The sequence below is a fragment of the Solea solea genome, chromosome 20 (assembly GCF_958295425.1).
Source record: "Solea solea chromosome 20, fSolSol10.1, whole genome shotgun sequence".
Taxonomy (NCBI): Eukaryota; Metazoa; Chordata; class Actinopteri; order Pleuronectiformes; family Soleidae; genus Solea; species Solea solea.
Window position 1 is genome coordinate 14,948,744 of NC_081153.1, and position 19,764 is coordinate 14,968,507.

General features: G+C 41.0%; 1 protein-coding gene and 1 long non-coding RNA gene across 2 annotated transcripts in view; one reads left to right on the plus strand and one right to left on the minus strand.

The window, feature by feature from the left end:
- The window catches only part of triqk (triple QxxK/R motif containing), a 128,703-nt gene that overhangs the window by 86,873 nt on the left and 22,066 nt on the right, over positions 1–19,764 (minus strand). The window lies entirely within an intron of this gene.
- Positions 1,040–5,393, plus strand: LOC131447148 (uncharacterized). Its single transcript, XR_009234002.1, has 3 exons — positions 1,040–1,121; positions 3,328–3,443; positions 5,240–5,393. It is a non-coding gene; the product is annotated as an uncharacterized LOC131447148 (long non-coding RNA).

The following is a 19,764-nucleotide window of genomic DNA, read 5'->3' on the forward strand; positions in this document are numbered from 1 at the left end:
TGCTGCGCCACATCCACATAAAAACAGAACTTTTCTTTGAATGGTTAAGCCACACAGGATTGTTCACTTTCTTTAGGCCACCACCAGAGGGTGATGTTTAAAAGTTTTCTTACCTGTACTGCATCATTTGGGAAACTGATATACATGAAGACATTTTGTTCCTTTTCAACCTGTGTACCAGAGAGTATGTGCTCATATTTGTTACCTTTTTAGGACCTTTTTCTGGCATAAACACTGAGCTTGTCAGGGTCCTCATGGAGACCACAACCTGGTCCTAATGAAGAATAACCTTATTTTTGAGGAACTAGTTAAGTTTAGGGCCAAGATTTGAATTGTAGTTAAGCATTAACTGGTTATGGTTAATTTTATGGATAATGCTTTGTTTAGACTGTCCAAATGAATGGAAGTTAATGTGTGTGTGTGTGTGTTGCATTGCCTCTTATCATCTAGCAGAGTAAATCACAAAAACTGACTTTTGAACTGTGAGACAAAAACATCTGCGTCGTCATCTGTTCTCGGCTTTTAATACTTGACTTTATGGCTGAATCGTTTTTTCGGTCGGCACCTTCATGACAATGCAGTTTTCGTAAACAATGTCCACACAAAAAGTGACTGGGCCATGTCTGGTTTGCAAAGTGGTTCACTCCCTGTTTCGATCAATACTTGGCTTTTACGGTCCGAGGGCCTGGAATAGCCAAAGTTCTGGATCTGCTCTGCCAGTGTAGCACCGTGAAACAGGTGAGGATCTAACATTCCACCTGAGAGTCTGACACAGATTCAGAGCTTTGTCTTGACTTGACGTTTAACATACACACCTGTTCATATTTTACTCCTAAAGCTCGCAAAAAAAAACAAAAAAGGTACATGGGAGTGATTCATAGGTCAAGTCTAATGGAATCAGTTTCTATGGTGCAGGAACGTAATGGTTGGCTCTTCTTGGATCTGGCACACAAAGCAGTAAGGATTCCCTCCCCTCCCCCTCTGACTCATCTGCAGTCATTCCCAATGACGAGTGTGCCTCTGTGTTTGAATGAAGGAGAAGAGGCAAGTGTGTTGTTTGTTTGTGTGCCAGTGGAACTCCTCACTCAGTGGAAACACAGTGCTGGAACACGTGTGTGGAGGTACAGTATATACATAAGTGGATATGCAGTATGTGCATGTGTGCAGCGCTTTGGAATATTAAATACAGTGCCGTGCTGGCGGCTGTTATAAAATCGAGAGGCAGCATAGCGGGAGTGTGACTCACACACTGACTCACTAACAACCGCGCCGTTCCATGTGTATGTTTGCGTGTGTCTATGCGTGCTTTCACACTCTGATTCCTCTGGTAGACCCGCTGTGTGTTTCTGGTGTTCTGAGAACTCTGAACCCCGCCACGTTCTCTGGATTTCACACCAGCAAACACAGTTACATGTGTGAGCGAATGTGCATAGTGTGCCTCCTGTGCCCTAGAATGGCATGTGTGTTGCAAGAGGTCCACATGTTGCTCTGACAGCTCCCAGTGAATTTAATTTAATTTAACAGTGCAATGTTTTGATTTTCACAATTATCCAGAAGAGGAAAAAAATGACAATGGAAACTCCATTATGGAGGAATAGTAAATTGGAAAAATAGAAACAAGTATATGTTACTGCCCTGGGGTAGGAAAAGAAAGGAAATAGAAAACAAAGGAGACCTCTATAGATATGAAAGACAATTAAAATATGTCATTTTTTAAGTTACAATACATGGTTTAAGTTTAGGTAATCCCTAAACCACTCCCCTTTAAATGTGCATTAGTTATACTGTATGTATAAGAAGTATAAGAATCCAGAGATTCATTCATCCAGAGATGCCATAAGATCCTAAAAAGGCAAAGTCACAATTTTAATAAAAATGCTAAGAGAAAAATTCACCTAAGTACTTATGTATTCTTTTAGTTAATACACATTTATTAAAAACAAAAAAGAAAGCATCTTCAGAATCCAGTATACATACATTTTCATAACATAATGTGTGTTTGAACGCATTTTCATGTGTATCTGCAGAATATACTGTGTATGTGCTTCCAGTCACGTGTTTCCCATTAGTGAAAGAGGAGACCTCAAGCTGCCAACGTGTGTACAGTAACTGCTCCTGCTCCCATTTCTGATTCATGCACCAGCAGGAAATGCAGCATATGTGTCGTCAAGGGCAGTGCTGAATCTGTCCAGGATCACAGGTGCAAAGCTAAATGAAGAGATGCCTCTGCTTTTAACAAGCGTGCAATATTTTTAAATCTGCTCTATGTTGGTATGTTTCAACACGGTGCTTTGCTACAATATTTCACCCAATTGCGATGAAAGAGATAGTGACTTCTTATTTATTTTTCCAGTGCCTGATTGTGGCTTTGCTTGGATATCCCCACGCTGCATCAATCATTGTTCGCATAGACAAAAAAAAGGAAGTGAGAAGCCAGGTGTGCGAGTGTGTGTGCTCTCCACAGACTAATTCTGATGTATGGTCATACTTCCTCATGCGCACAAAACACCCGAGAAAGGCCAAATATACAAAAGGTTGTTCATTCACTTGTTTGTATTACAGTGTTTAAAAGGTTAAGGTTTAAGGTCACATTCCAGTTAAAGAGCATTACATACGTATTAAATCATGTTTACTGAATTTTTCTCAGACCTGTGCAAATGTGCGTGTGTGTGTGTGTGTGTGTGTCATGTGTTCAACCTGATATCCAGGTTTGGCTTCATACTCTACCTGCCACTCTATCCCACCCCATGGCTATATTGTTAATGATTTCGAAATCATCTGCTTTCAAAAGGAGTGGGAAGGAGAGAGGCAAAGTGTGTGTGTGCGCTGCGTGTCTGCATGTGAGTTGCATCTACGTATTGCGCAAGATGCTTATCAGACAGAACTGATATGTGATCAGTGAAAAAGGCTTTGGCTCAGGCCGGCATGGGAACTCAGCGTCAGAGTCGGTTCACTGATACGTCTGTCGGTCTTGTTTTTTCTCTCCCTTAACTCTCATCACACAGAGCCCTGGAATCACTGGGTCATTGTAAGAATTGCATATTGACCAATTTCAGTCTTCTGTTTACAGTTAGCCAATCACTTCCTAGTATAACACTCTGCTATCAGCCATAACCTACAGTCCATCAGCCTTGTCGCTGCTACAGTCCATTACATTTCTTTCATTCTTATTTCTGAACTGTGGTCACAGGTTAATATAATTATTGACATATTTATTGGAGGATAAAGCAGTAGAACATGAGTAAGTGAACGTATATGTTGCCAATATTGCTGCAGAGAGAGCAATATTTTTGCCACATGCTCCTTAAATGTGCATTTATTTAACAGATAGTGCTACGGCCCGGTGGTGACTCTTCATTTAAATGTCCCAGTCCTCAAAGACACACATTACAACATGAAAGAAGTATTTCTCTCCACAAACAAAAGCCGTCTCCATGTCTCAGGTACGTAACGATTTACAAGAATTTGAAGAAGTGACGAAATGTGCACTCTGGTCATGAGAAGTGGAGGGGGAAAAAAAAATGATCAGCCATCTCTTCTTGCACAACAAAGACAGCATTCTCCTTCCACATTTTGAAAAATCAGAACAGAGTGTGTCCCCTCATCATCCCCCCCCCCTCCCCCCTCCTCCTCTCGCCGTCCTCTCCTCCAGCTGAAAAATAAAGTGAAACCAAAGACAGAATGTGACAGGAGAAGCTGTCAGGACCGGCTCGGGTCAACAGCAGGGGGTCAAAGCTATGTCTGGAACACAGGGTCGCTGAGTGATGTGTTAAGTGTCTCTCAGGGACACTTTAGTATATGGCAGCATGGTGAGGAGAGAGCGTGTGTGTGTGTGTCTGTGTGTGTGTGTGTGTGAATGCATGTACAATTTCTCCAAGGTTGAGAAGAATCCGTAAAGACGGCTAGTCCCTCGAGTACGTCTCTTCTACTTGTATACTTTACTGACCCCTCCGTGCTCCATTATAGTGAGTCCCACACAGCACATCAAAACACAGGCAGAAAAGCCACTATGGCAGTGGGACCTGTGTTTTGAAACTACACAAACACAGCGTGTAACAGGAGCATCACAAAACGGCACACAGACTCTCGCAAACAGCCACACAAGGACATGCGATGACTCTCGACGACATGCACACGAGAGCACACGTACGCTTGCACTGTCGCAGTGGCTAGGAGACAGCCTGGGAACAACTAGTCCACTAATGTGGTCTATCCCGTGAGGATTTAGTACTGCACAGAGGAATGTGGGCTCTCCGCTCTCATGACTGACCTGCCTTCACACACACACACACAGATGGAGTTACTTTACTGTCCGAGCGCTGCCCTCTGACACATGAATGAGAACTGATAGAAGGCATCCAAGAATAGGACACTTGTAATTTCGTAGGTTCTGCATTAGAAACAAACATAACAAGTACACTGGGGAATTTGACATGAATTTGAGACAAGTAGAGGCAGGAGGACGGGTGAGGATGGGTGAGCAGGACTGAGAGAGAGAAGGAGTAAATAAACAGGAGCACGGCAGGGTCAGAGACACAGAAAGGGATAGAGACAAAGTTACGAGGCGACTCAAAGTTTTATATAAACTTAACATTTTGCTCTCGAGTTTGGCTCGTGATGTAGATGTGAGAGCCAAATTTGAATGAGTTTACTAGAACAGAGCTGGTGTCTGAAGCAGACAGACCTTCATCAATGGTGGCCTGTTGACGGTGCCTGCTGCTAACTGATAGACTGACAGCATGGGTGTCTGTCTCTGTCACGACTGAGGACTAATGTTCACAAAGTTTGAGATGAATACATTTATGTGAGTGTGTTTTGCATAGTCGACCCAAACTATTCTTTTTGTTTTGTGTGTATACAGTATAAAACTTACAACTATAAAAAACATTGAAAGTAAGTACTTCGTTTATTGGGGTCAAAACGTTTTTATCTAACAGTGTATTTAGCAAGGAAATTGTTAACTATGGCCATCATCTCAATTTAGCATGTTAGGGGCTGCGTCCTATATAATAAAAAAAGCTAATATTATCTAATTATATCATAATTATTTCTTCTTCTTTTTTATTATTATTTTAGAGTTTTTTTCTTTTTTTTCTTTTTTTTGCATTTGTCTTCAGGCTCCACCAAGCCTGACTGTACACTACACCAATGTCCATAGTGATAAATTAAATGATAATGATGGTACGCCCACATTTCTGGTGTACGCATGTTTGATTAATGAGGGATTATCTCGTTCCAGCGATGAAACACAAGGTCAAGTCATAATTGGCTTTGGCAAAAACACTGAAAGTAAGTACTTAGATAAAGACATGTTGACAAAAATAAACAGTGTGTTAAGTGAGTGGATTTATTCATTATTGTTTTGCAATTGTCTTCCTCTCCAGGCTCCACCAAGTCTGCAAGTCATGTTCAATGTACAAAACAAAAACACTGACTTGTGTCATGTTGATGTCTGGTTTACAAAAAAATATATTAAAAAATCTTTCAAAACAGTTGACAGGTTCACATGCAGGCAAACACCTGCATGTGAAGGAGCAGACGAATCGTGCGACAATTGGGAAAGCCTACGCCGCGGTGCTGTGGCGGTTTTTGGCGTCACCGGGACGACGATTGCACACTTGGAGGATGCAGCCTTGACTACTTGAAACGCAGCTATAGTGTCATTCATGCTTCATGCACAGCCAACAGCAGTGAGTAGTTGTGATCCATTACTGACAAATACACACAATAACTGTATGTAAAAAAACAAAGGACATCACAGTGGCTAACTAGTAGTACAGAAGATTTTTGGAGACGTTTTGGCTAATATACGGTCTATATATATATACATATATACTTGTGTATACATATAGTATTCAGTTAAAACAAATATTACATAGCTTGGTCCATGTATGCTGTCGACTGTCCTAACAATCACAGTATGCACACTGTGCAACCATCCCCTTGAAATAAACAGTGGACCACTGCTAATCGTCCCTGTGTCAGCCATGCGTAACAGCATGTCACAGCCACCGCGCCTGCTGAATGCCTCACAGGCTTTTGTTTTGGAAAATGTGGCAGGGTTGCTATGGTGCTTCTGTTTGATCTATTGTAATTAACTGAGCCCATTGATTGCACAACACTTCCCCTTGGCTCGCCTCCATCAACGGGTAACCCTGGACGTCTCATCAAACACCACGTTAAACACCGTTTATGGAGTCGCCTCCCCACAATGATTTGTCCCTACATGGCCTAACAGGAATGAAAGCAGTATCGGAAGTGGAGTGGAGGCTGAGCAAGAAGGATTATGTGAGGATTTCACAAATCTGAGGTTGCCTGATTGAAATGAGCTCAATAGGAGTGCAATTTTGCATGTGTGGGCTAGTAACACTTCAGTTTGGTCATAAACCAACAAAAAACATATGTAACACACTTTAAGAACATTTTTGGTTTGCTTTATTATTGACTTGCAGCTACTTCCTTCAAACCAATTTTATTTGTGTGCATAATTATACCAAGGCAGCTCTCCTGTGTTTGCATGATAAATATGAAACCACTGAGTACAGCCAGCAGCTGATTAGTGCAGCCAAGCATAAACTGGTCGAGCTCAGTAAACCATTAGTCTGGCAAACAACCTCTCACAGAAAGAAAACTTCATTTTACACCTCGGTTTTAGTAAGTAACATGAAAGTGCCACCTCCCATTCCCTTTAAAAGCCAGGTGCACTTACGTTGGCAAAAAGCTATTATAATGGTGCATTTCCCAGCTAACAGGAAACAGCTCTCTCCTGCAAAAGGACATGAATCCTTCGGCAGACCATCTATGTTTGTAATGAGCAGATTGGATTTATATACTGTGCACCTGCCTCCGATGTGTATATTGATAACTGTAAAATAACAGTGCCCAGAACTGACATTAGCAATGTGCAGGACCACATCTCATTTTAGGACCAACATCCCTCAGATAGGAACAAGTATTCCAAAGAACAAATGGGAGTCATATTAAGGAGATAGTTTAGGTTGTACTACTGACACATTATCAACACTGACTTTCACGGAGTGTGCTGCCAAGCATGCTGTTGTTTCCCTGAACCAGCCTGGGTCCCGGACACTCCATCTTTGTAATAACACGGCTGCCAGCAGGAACACAAGAAAAGTGGATTTCAGCCACTTAATGAAAGCCAAATCCAATAAAGTCGATGCATGGCTAAGTCTGCACTATCCTAAGAGTATGTTCGCAGCTTCATCAGGCCTGTACATACTCCACAAGAACAGAGAAATATTGCTCTGTTTTTCCGTTATGGAGCCAGCAGTGGTTTGACCACTTCTGTGTGTCGTGCTGTAAAATGACTGGTTTCCTCTTTGGACATAGATGCATGAAGGTAAGCAGTGTACAGCTGGAAAATACTGAGTTGGGTTGAGGCAGCCATATTATCACTAAGAGCAAGTGGTCTGTGTGCTCGTACAACCAACACTTTAGAAATGTCAAATGTCAAACTATTTTTTTCATGTCTTTCATGTTGAGAAGGGACGTTTGGCAGTTATCCGTTCCAACTTATATTTGTGCTTTCAACCAGTGTTTTATCACAACTGAATCTCATCTGAAGTCCAGTCTCAAGCAGAGGAAGTTGTTCTGGATGACCACGTTCCTCGCTAATTGTCTTTTGTCCCTCAGTGGTGCAGTCACTGCATCATGATGTGTGTCATGTTGCATGGTTTAAAGTCAATTAGTCCTGCTTTCCAACCCCAGGGGTGACAATCTGGGTCTCACATGTCTCGTCAGGACTGACCTTCACATGAGGGACTGAGCCAACACTCACATATGGCCAAGCCCTGGGGTGGAAAACTGTCTAATCTGGCCAAGGACAGGACTGTGCATGAAGGATGGAAGGGTGGATACAGGGGCGAGTTTGAAATATCTAATGATCACACACACACGTTTAAAGATATACCTTAAGGGTTTATCAAGGATTGTTGTTTTTGTTGGACATTCCGTATTCATTAATTAAAGGAATGGAATTAGAAAAATAAAAGACACCACAATTTGAAACTGAAAGCATGAGCGTACTTTTTATGAACCCAACTTACAAAGAGAACTATCCACAGGGGATTTCCAGTGAAATTGATTTATACTATTTCTGGACTTCCTCTCTAAAATGTATTTCCATTTCCATTTATCTGATCGTCATGACATTTAAAGTCACTGTATGTGGGGTCCCGTCTTTGTAGACATATTAGGCCTCGTGACTTGAGTCTGGACTTTCCAAGGGACGATGAAAGAACCTTCACTTCTTTCATTTATTGCTTAGTAATCCAATGTATATCAGGAGGGGCATCTCCCCTGAAGCATCAGCTAAGATCAGCTCCATGAGTCTGAAGCCTGGGTATTACAGTAAATATGGAACAGAGGACCACCACCCATCATTAAGCCACTGGATAGAGGAAAGCCCACCTGATGGAGCCAATCTAGACCAGATGCATTTTTCAGACTGAATAACAAGAGCTAAAAGCAGCTTATCCTTCAGGGGAGACTCCTGTGAAGTAAGATACAAACAAAGCTAAGATACATAACACATCTGAAGCCATAATACAATTTCATAAGCTTTGGGGGCCAGTAAGTAGGGCTTTCTTATGAAACTAAGGTTCGTCTTGTATTAGATTCCACTACAGGTATGGGAATGGGATCGGTGTGTGTGTGTGTGTGTGTGTGTGTGTGTGTGTGTGTGTGCGTGTGTGTGTGTGGCGGTTCACTGCAGTAAAACAAGGTGTTTCTAATTTAAGGGTCTGTTAAAAGCAAGTGAATGGAAAAAACAATCGTGAAATACAAACATGCATGCGCGCGTGTTTGTGTGTGAGAGAGAAGTTTTAATCTGCTGATGACTGCACAGTTGTGCAACTGCAGCCCATTTGCCCAAAGCAAATAGCAACATTCTAAGAAAGAAGAAAGAGGGGGAGGGGGGAGGGGGGTAGTTGTGTTTTGCGAAGGTTTTTCACATGTTTTTCCCTTTTCCATTTTCCACCAATGCCATCTGAGTTGAGTCTCTGGGGCTTGCACAATTTTATGTTTGATGCCGAGCAACAAGCTGATAAAGGTCACAAATAGTTGCAGCAGGCTTTTCAAAAACACCTCACTGAGATACACTGGGGTGTGGAGTTGTGAATCATGTGCAGAACCATATAATGTCTTAATCATAGCCTACAATGCCAGACTACCTGGGCTTTTTGGGGAAATTTGGAAAAGGTCATATGGTTTTGCAATGAGTGCCTCGCATATAGTAGGTGTCAGTGCTACTTGTGAGAGCCTGTACATCTGCGTGCATTCCTGCATAACCATAACCTCGGGAAGCCACGGGTGCCTACAGCTTCAGTCAGTCTCGTACAAAGTGAAAGATTTTACCTATTGAACAAAATGACATCCATCAAACACACACACTGTAAAAGTTGGCTATGTAATTCTGCATTGGCATGATTGTAACCTGCATGAAACCACAGCTAATGGGAAAGTGGAACACCTGTGTCAAGACACAAATACAATGATGACACAGATGTTTTGATAACAAGGTAAACCTATCAGCACAAACGCTGACAATGAACTATGGACAAACGTAAGTGTGTGTGTGTGTGTGTGTGTGAGGGTGGGTGTGTATAGGGGTAATATCCTCTCAGCTTTCCTGGTACACCAGTGTTTACTGACAGGGCAACAGAGAGAGGGATTTCACCACAATTCTAATGACAGATAGTGTACCTGTATTTGTGGGCATGTTGGGAAACACCTTTTTTTTTTTCTCCGTTTTTTTCCTTTAGGTGTGGAAATGTTGTTGAGGGCAAGGTGACTTGGGATCTGTGTCAAGTGGTGACATTTTCCTCTTGAGCCATTGCAACAGTGATGTTTAGCCATGGGGAATCATGTGTTTACTGACCACACAAACACCAGCCAGTGCCTGGTACCGAGATTGCTGATACAGTCACTAAGCACACAGTACCATATGTGAACACTTTCCCTTATAGTGACACACAGATGTCTGCTCCGGCCATATTCAGGGCGTTTGTCAGTCATCCATTTGATGGTTCTCCTATTGCTCACTCTAATGCTTTTGGAAAGTCATCCCGTTTTATCATAGCCGTCCACAATTATGGTCGTGTGGTGACAAATATGGATGTCTTTGAGAGGGAATAATTGCAGAAATGAGCAATGGTGTTTTTGAAACATAATTATAGACTGTGGTTTTAAACGCAGTACAAAGTTTCCTCGGCTGTTCACTCTGCCCGTTTTTGCACGACATAAAACCTAATGTGGTTATGAGGGAAAACATCATTTTTGGGTGATTTATGTCTTTTGTCTACACAGTTGTAATATGTGTAATCTGTGGAATGAATGCTCTCTCTCATTTGTAAACATCACTGGGCCTCACAGCCATTGTGCAGAAACACGCTAAACCTACTGAACAGCTTGAACCTATCATTATTCAAACGTGGGTTTTGACATTGCAATGAAGTGAGGGGTTGTTTTGTATGTTGCGTGTGCACATGTGCTGCGATTGTGTACATCGTTCTTTCAATTTCTATCGTTATCTTTGCTTACGTCAGGTCAGAGCTGGTCCCTCCAGTGAAATCCCGAAACATCAGGAAGATGCCGCATATTTGCTAATATATCACTATTACATAGCTAATGCTAGCCGACGCTAACCTACTTACAATGAGATTACATTGGTGTTTGGCATGCTAACGTAAAGTTAAAGGAGTACTTCACTGATTTGCATTTAGCTTTGTATTACTAGAATAGGGGTAGTATTTTTGAAATTGTGCTTCCTAACCGCAGTTTGAGAACTATGTTCATTCATTTTTTGTTATGTGCCCACCAGTGACACTTGGTCCGAGCCTTGAAACTGCAACGCTAATTCCGCACTTTTTATACCTCATTCCCAGAATGTAAACAGTGTCCGCCATCTTTGCTAACAGTTACGCTAACAGGACCAAGTGTCACTGGTGGGCGCGTAACAATGAAAAGAATGAAGATACTTCTCAACTCAGGGGAAACTGAGGTTGGGAAGCACAATTCTTCCAAAATACTACACCTATTCTAGTAATACAAAGCTAAATGCAAATCGGGGAAGTATTCCTTTAACTTGATAAATTCCAGGTTAAAACTACCAGTTTGGTTCAGACCGAGGTTTACTTTGATTCAGATCACGATTTGAAAATGCTTTTTTCAAATTTGTGCAATCTTTCATGTAGGCCTATTATTTTAGATTTAAAGCCTATTACATTTGAGCACTTTAGTTTTTCAGAATTACATTTTATGCATTATATTTATGGAAGATGTGGGCAATGTCAGTGTTGACGTTTGTCCTCAAATCTCGTTTTTGATGAGGTTATTGCACTAATCTGTCAGCCTGTCATTTGTGTTAATGTTGTGTCTTGTTAGCCTATGTAGATCTTGGATGTTGTTTACCAATAGGGACATTTTGAGAAAGCACCGCCACAGAATCTGACTACAGTAATGTCCATATGGATAAATGCAAATCTTTGCGTGGAAATTAGAATACGCCCACTTTTCTGGTGTTCACACGTTTGATTGATGAGGGCCTTTTTCTTTTTGCGTGCAGCTCATCTCAGGGCGTTACACACATTTTCACTTATTCCACATACATGATGCTAATAATGTCTCACATGTATCTCGGTCCAGCACTGAAACACAAGGTCAAGTCATAATTGGCTGTGGCAAATCTCTTTTTTCTCTCGCTTACTGGTTTCCAAGCAGAGCAAATTCCTAACCATCCCTTTGTCACTCGAGTCATCTCGCCCTGTGCAATCCTTTGTCTGCCAACCCAGAACAAGGCATGTGCCACAGACAGTGGGTTATTTGAAATGCAGTAAATTTGAAATGTAAAAATTTCCTTGTTTTTTCTTTTTTGTTTCGTTTGATTCATGCCCCAGACCACACACACTGTGTGGGGAGCGAGGGATTTTTTCCCCCCTTAATGAGCATGTTTCAGGTTCAGGCGGTTTTTCCTTTCATTCATATTCATTTTGCAGTGTCTGTGAAAACAGACATGTTTAAATCACCATCGCTCATCACAAGGTAACTCTGTGTGGTTGGTTACTTCAAACTGAATGATATTTACTGCCCATGAAAAAATTACTAAAAAAATTCTACTTAGTGTATTGACTGTAGGAGTGTTTGATTTTCTGACGCTTCATTACACTGTCAAGTAAAATTACTCCCTTTTTTGGCTTTTATAGTTCAAACAAATCTCAGTCATAAAACTCTGCACATAAAATGCACATAATTTCCACTAAAGCTAAACTCAAACCAACCCATAATTACATCTTTCTTTCTTTTTAATTAAAACACATGCTGTGCAGCATAGAGATTAAATTTAAAAAATGTCAGTTTTCAGTCTTACTCCAGCTCAGACAATGTGCTCAGCTCTGGGGTCACATGTTCCTCCTTCACTCTCAGATACTTTATCTTGATAAATGTGTCACTGCAAAACGTTTTTTTCTGACAACTTCCATCTATATTAGGCGTGGAATGCTGTGCTGTATACAACAGGCGAGATGCTGATTGGAAAGCACCGGTATGTCCCATTAAACAACTGATATTCAGAGTTACTGCTGCAGCTCACTGTGTCCACACTGCTATCAGAGTGCTTTCTTTCATTTCTTTTGAAAAGTCATTCCTGTTGCATTTGTATAAACTGTGTCCGTCCCATCGATAATAACAGATTTGCTCTTGTCAAAGTTGTGTAGATATATAAAGCATATTTACAGTAGTTCCCCTGCTTGTGTTTCTAGTTTATCACTGTATAAAATGTGTGGAATGAGATTTGACCGACGCAGCCAGTGACGATGTGCTCGCTGTGAGGTGAAGCATTTTCAAACCTAACTCAAGCATGTCTGGTTGCCGAAAGATAACTACTGAAGATGCATTCGAGATGTTGTCAACATTGAAATATGCTCCAGTGCTCATGAAACAATGATGGTTTTTTTGTGTCACTCCTCAATGTACAGCCTACAGGCATCCACAATTCTTTTGTCTAACTTTTATTATTTTTGCGTACAACAGAGCCTCCACTACATAGCCAGCGAGAGAATTTAGGTTAGAGAATTCAGATTTTTACAGGCAAAATCTGCACAACATTTTATCTTGATAAACTTCAGCCATTACTTCATTCTTGCTTGTATCGTCTCCTTAATAATGTAACAGTATATGCCCCTGACTCTGAGGGGATTTGGGGATTTTGATCCACGGCCTCTTAGAACATGTTCTTTCGACTCAAGGTTAGATTGTTTCATTACATCCCATCAGTCTTCCAGTGATGTAAACATCCCCAGAGCTTAATGCTTTGCCAAATGCCCTTTACGGAATGAGCTGAAGAAAGGAAGAGAGATGGGAGGAAATGGAATAAATGCAAGAAGCAGACAGAAGGATGATGATAACCAGACAGACAGACAGATGGGGTGAGGACGGACACTGGCAAATATCCCGACTAAGAAGTATACAGTGAGTATCCTGCTGCTTGCTTTGTGAGAGCAATAGTTTGGGTTGGACAGGATACATGGGGTACATCTGGATAGATTAATCCCAAATACAGGATACAGTGTCTTTCCTCCTGTGCACAGGGAGTCCCTGGGGGGACATGAGGTTTTTCCTCCAGGCTCTGCCAGTTTTTACCATGACGACATCCATGCATCTTCTACCACTTTATCCTCCACATGAGGGTCGCACTGGTGCCAATCTCAGCTGACATGGGGCGAAAGGCGGGGTACACCCTATACAGGTCAGCAGTCCATCACAGGGACACATAGAGACAAATAAACATCCACTCTCACACTTAGAGCCAGTCTATTGAAATGGTGACCCGTGGGCCACATGTGGCCCATAACCAACTTCTTAGTTGCCCAGCCTGTGGTTCCACCAGAAATAACTAAAGGAATAACTACAGAAACACTTTTCACTGTCCCTCAAAGATTCCAACATAATAATTCTACACAGTCTGATTGGTTTGATAACAGTGTTAGTTTTTTATGCGATGTTTGTGGGTGGTATATGACCATATATGTTTATCTTCTTTTAAAGAGAAAACCAATGCTGTTGCTAGTATTGTGCACCTTTTTGATTTTATGAACAGGTATGACCAAAATATTTTTATTACTAGTTCTTTTATTATTTTTTAAATGCACATTTTGATGTACCTTACATATTTGCGCTGGTTTTAAAATGTAAAATCATCACCTGTTGCTTACGGGTGGCTGAAAATGTCTCGCCCAGCTCGATTTTCTTGGTTTGAAAATGCGGCTTAACTGAGTTTGTAATTGAATAGTCCTGATTTAGAGTGTCCAATTTGTGTGACGCCATGACGACATGAAGCATTTATTTACTAAGTTACATTTTGGCCATCCTCCCTGTCATTATTAAAAATGCTATGGTCACAGATTTGACTGCTGAGATCTGGCATTGCAGTAACTTCCGTAAAAAGGTCTGAACAGGCAAAGAAATATAGGCAGATGATCATATATTTTAGTAAAATCATCTTTTAAACGGTCTATTTAGAGAAAGTGGATCCATATTTTTTTAATTATTTTCCAAAATACAGTAGAACCCATGCAACTGTATGTGTTAATCAGACAAATTCTGAAAACATGTCATATGAAAATCCTTGTCACACACAAACCTGCAACTGCAAGCATATGCAGAGCTTTACGGCGCGTTTTAACTCACCAGTAAAATGTCTGATCATGTGTGCCGTTTTTAAATGTTTCTGAACAGAACCTTGAATCTGCCTTTGTGTTAGAGAAGTGCTCTATAAATAAAACCACCATGCTTTGCCTTCTGAATGTACAGTAGCAACCCTGTATGAGGAACTAGCAGCTGTAATACTGTGCTTAAAAGGGTTATAAGAAAGGATATATTGTAAGGTTGCAGTCATTCAGGACAGGATGAGTCAAAACGCTCACAAAGTGTCTGGTGAGCAAAGCTGGTGGAGGCAACATGAGCGATCCCGGTGGTCTTGTTTTACTGTCAGGCTGATTCTGTAATCATGAGTATTTTAGAGGCGAGATTGTCTTTCATATCTTTTCTTGTATTCTCATGTGTAAAGCATGTTGTTGTTTCGCAATCCGGCAGTTTCCCTTTCCACTGGCAAAAAAGATTTACTCCTGAAAATTAGGAGGATAACTCTGTTCCAGGTGACATCTGGCTTGTATTAGAAGAACTCAAGTCTGTGTGTGTGTGCGTCTGTGTGTTTACATGTCTGTAGTAGGCTGTGAGGACATATTTTTGATTCAAAACTATCTTTATGGGGACATTTTGGCTTTGTAAGGACCTTTTGGTTGGAGTTAAGACTTGGTTTATGGTCACGTTAGAATTAGGTTAGGTTCAGAGTAAGGGTTAGGTATTTAATGGTGATGGTTAAAGTTAGGGTAAGGGATTAGGGAATGCATTATGTCTATGAGTGTCCTAACTACGTGTGTGTGTGTGTGTGTGTGTGTGTGTGATGATAATCAGAGAAGTGTATTGTTTCACTGTCAAACACAGACAGTGTTTGCCCACAGGGGAATCACACACACAGACACACACTGTATCTACACCAAACCTCCCCCTCTTATGTCTACTTTACATGCTGATATACTTCCTCCTCTCTTATGGCTGCACACACACATGATCCTCCGATGGAAAACTTCTCATTAATAGGTTTATCACTAACCTAAGAGGTCAAACATAATGCATGTACAGTCTTACTCACTTGCATTGGGGAATCTGCTCTGATCCTTTACCGTCTGCTCAGAGCCTCCATGCCTCTGAACCCAACCTTTGGACCGTGAACCTGCTCAGCGTATAAACCTCATGGCTGTCATAGTGTTGGCCACTTTCCAATAAACAGACAGTCCGGTCGTTTGTTAATGAACGGATCTCCTTCTCCAAGGATTCATATTATGTGTTTATAGTCTTCTGTTGGGACCCAGATGTTTTCCTTTTCATTGGTGTGAAATCTCCTAGCAATCAGGGTAAACAGTCCATTGTTTAGTCTCAATGTAAAACACAGGTTTACATGACATGGCTCAAAATGAGCTGAGGAACATCATCATTATCTGGACTGTGTCAAGGCTTTCGGAGGCAATTTAACTATTTTACATGGATCATCATGCTGCTTTTGTGTTTTTATCTGAAACTCAAATGAATTAACTTCTAATGATTCATGGTGTAAACAAAAAATCCACTTTGATTTATGCCAAACCTCATTTGAGCCTCTTCCTAAAACAGGTGTTATTATGTGCTTCTACGAGGGGCCTCCTTAAACCTCCAGTTTCTTCTGATTGGCTGAAAACCCTGATGCCTGGAAACACCCAAGGGGCATCCAGTCATGATGTCACCCACAGAAATCTGAACTCCCCCCTTTTGAAGCCTCGAGATTCACGATTTGACCAGTGCCATGTTGATGTTTTGCAAACAATTCCCAGATGTCACCTGCAAGCACACGCACCTATTGGACAATACCAGCTGTCAATCATGCCGTCATCCACGCATATGTGTTGTGCTTGATTTATTTATTTTGCTCTACATTACAAAATCAACATTATGTGCTATTGAAGAAGACATGACTAGTGATTAAGACCATAAACTGACATTAAAAATTATGTGAGAAATAGGCTCATTTTCCCATAGACTTCCATTCAAATTGAGTTATTTTTTAAGATGTAGCTATTGAACATATTTTTATGTCCTGGTTGGCTTCAGGAGGAAACCAGAACACTGCATTTTCTTTTAATTATTATTATTATTTTTTTTTACATATAGTCTATGGGAACACTTCATCTAGTGTGAAAGCCAGTGTTTATTTTTAAGGCTAAGTGCTAATATAATAAATAGTGTTAGTCTAAAATGATGGATGTTTAGTCTTGTGTGATGTGGAAGAAGATTAAGGGATACATAGCATAAATTCCCTCATATTTGAAGCAATGACGCAGTGCCACTGTTGTGAGATGCAAACAGATAAATGATTGTAATCTATTTGCGTCTCACACAATTTTGGTAACAAGAAAAGTATTTTTAACGTTAGCGTTGTGTTGTTTCTGTGTCAGTGTGGCGCACCATAAGCTGAATCTGAAGGCTCTTCTGCTTTATGGTTTTCTTCTCAGTGATTTTGTGGCGGCATTCCTTCTCTGCCAACAAAAGAACACTTTTTTTTCTCTCTCTCTCTTTGGACTGCAACATGTATAAGTGGGCCCAAAACCTGTTTTGATTTGTGTTGTGTTCATTTCCCTCTCACTGTATAGTATCCCTTCATAGCTAGCTGTGAGCAGATGACACAACAGATGATATCCTGAAATCTGTGACGTGTTAAGTCTAGCCGCTTGTCACGAACAGGACAGGAAAATCTGTCTGAACTGTTTTCTATCATATCTCTCATCGTCATTGATTATCTGCCATCAGATCAATCGGGCGCCTCGTCTCAAAATGGCATATATGTTCAATGAAAAGTCATCGGGAGACGTTTTGTAGAAGTGAAACAGCCACTGCTGCTGGCATGTGAAGACTGTAGGTAAATGTTTTGCATACAGTTATGACATTAGAAGAAAACCAACTGTAGACCCCCGAGCCATAGAAAGCTGCTGGAAATGTTTTGTGTGTTGTTTGGAGCCATTCATTTTCTCAAACATACAGTATATCACAATTTCCTACACAAATTGTTGGGCTGAATCTCAGCTACTAGTGAGGTGTAAAATGTACCCACTGAGAGCAGCTCCCGCCTCCCTCCTCCCTCTCTCTCTCTCCCCCCACACCAAGAATACTACACCCATCTTTTCCAGGCAAGACTCCATGCAGGTTTTAGCAGTTCTCTCAGATGCATAGCCAGGCGCGGTAAAGCATAATAACACGTCAAAGAAGCTCACTACGGTAAAATGGAACATGCCTCAGGGTGGAAAAACACTTCAGGATTTCTTGCAGCGCTCCTGAATTTATTGAGTGCAATGACCCCTAACTACTGCACAGGATTATGGGACAAGAAGTGAACAATGAGGGATGACCTTCATGATTTACCTTCTGTAAATCATTTCCCTTATTTTTTTTTATACTTTATTAATCCCCTTAGGGAAATGTTTTCTCTGCATTTGACCCATCCTAGAATTAGGAGCAGTGGGCTGCCACACTGAGTAGCGCCCGGGGAGCAATGGGGGTTGGGTACCTTGCTCAGGGGTACCCCAGCCCTTTTGACCTGGTGGGGACTTGAACCGGCGACCTTCCGGTTACAAGCCAAGTTCCCTTTCCACCTGGCCACGGGAGGCCCTTTTTTTAATCTTTTCAATGCAGTTTACAGGACCTTTATATAAACCACTTTCATTGCTGCCACAGAGCATTAGATAGGGAGATGTAAAGGCTACATAGCTGATATGCGAATTTAAAGGCAGTTTCAAGAATAAAGTTGTAGTAGTATGGGAATAAAGTTATAATATTAAAAAAACTACATTTTACAAGAATAGTCATAATATGATTGTTTTTTATCAGTATCTAATGTATTATTATTATTATTATTATTATTATTATTATTATTATTATTATTATTATTATTATTAATAAATAGCAACAGAACGCAGATGTAAACAGTGATAGCCTGCAGTCGACCACTAGCAGCCATTTCTCCAAGTCTGTGTGATTCTTTCTTCTTTCTTTGTTTCACTTAACTTTTTGAAAATGTTGTATGCTTGTTATGCACCAATGACACCAGAACAAATTCCTTGTATGTGCAAATCATACTTGGCAATAAAGCTCTTCTGATTCTGATTCTGATTCCGGTAAACAGACTTGCACAATCACTAGTCTTGATGCAAAAGATAATGTGGTGCGGATGTGACCAAAATAAACTGTATTTCGCGTTTCTCATCTTGACGCAGGTCGCAGCTTATCATCTGAGATTTTGCTTGAATAATAACTACGACTTTATTCTCAGAAGATGAAACATTTCTTCAGTTTGGCCCCGATACTCCTTCGTAGGTGGAGAAACTTCATATTTGCAAAATAAATATACAGATTTTTCCGTTACATAGAACTTGAAGTTAATGAAGTATGTACGGTTGGGGAAAAGCACCTTTGCTTTAATATGAAAGTAATTCAGAAGCTGATTGTTACCCATGGGTTATTTTTGGCTTACTTTTATTAGCTGTGAAAACAACTTTCCCTAAGCCTTCAGAAGTCTCCTGTAACATTGGTTATCATGCCACCGCTCAACCTGGATTAAAACAACCAGATCAACATAACCCCGCTCACAATTTAACCACGAGGGAAAATTTAAATAACACTGAGGGAAACCAACACCAAACACTGATTCACAGCCTGGTAACATACCTAACACCTAGAGTAAGCCCTGTCTCACCACTGCAGCACAAACATTCATGGACTTATCCACAGCTCACCAAGCCACAAATTTATGTCCCCATTTGTGTCAGGGCCCTGTCACGACTACACTTCCTGAGTGTCCCTTACAGCATGCCTTTGTTGTGTCGTGAATGGCAAAAATGGCCTTGTGAAACAAAAACCAGATACAACCAGAAATGGGACACATACTGTGTAGCACACATATGCTGAAATAGGTCATATAGGCTTTGTTTTTTTGTTTACTCTCACCAGCTTGACACAGGTTTTGAGCCTCAAAAAGAAGCAGTCACAGACAAACAATACACATAAAAGACCAAGCTGCACTAAATCCCATTGGAACCTCTCGCTCTCCCTCACACACACACACACACACACACAGACCAGGGCTGTTAAAGCATGCAGGCATGA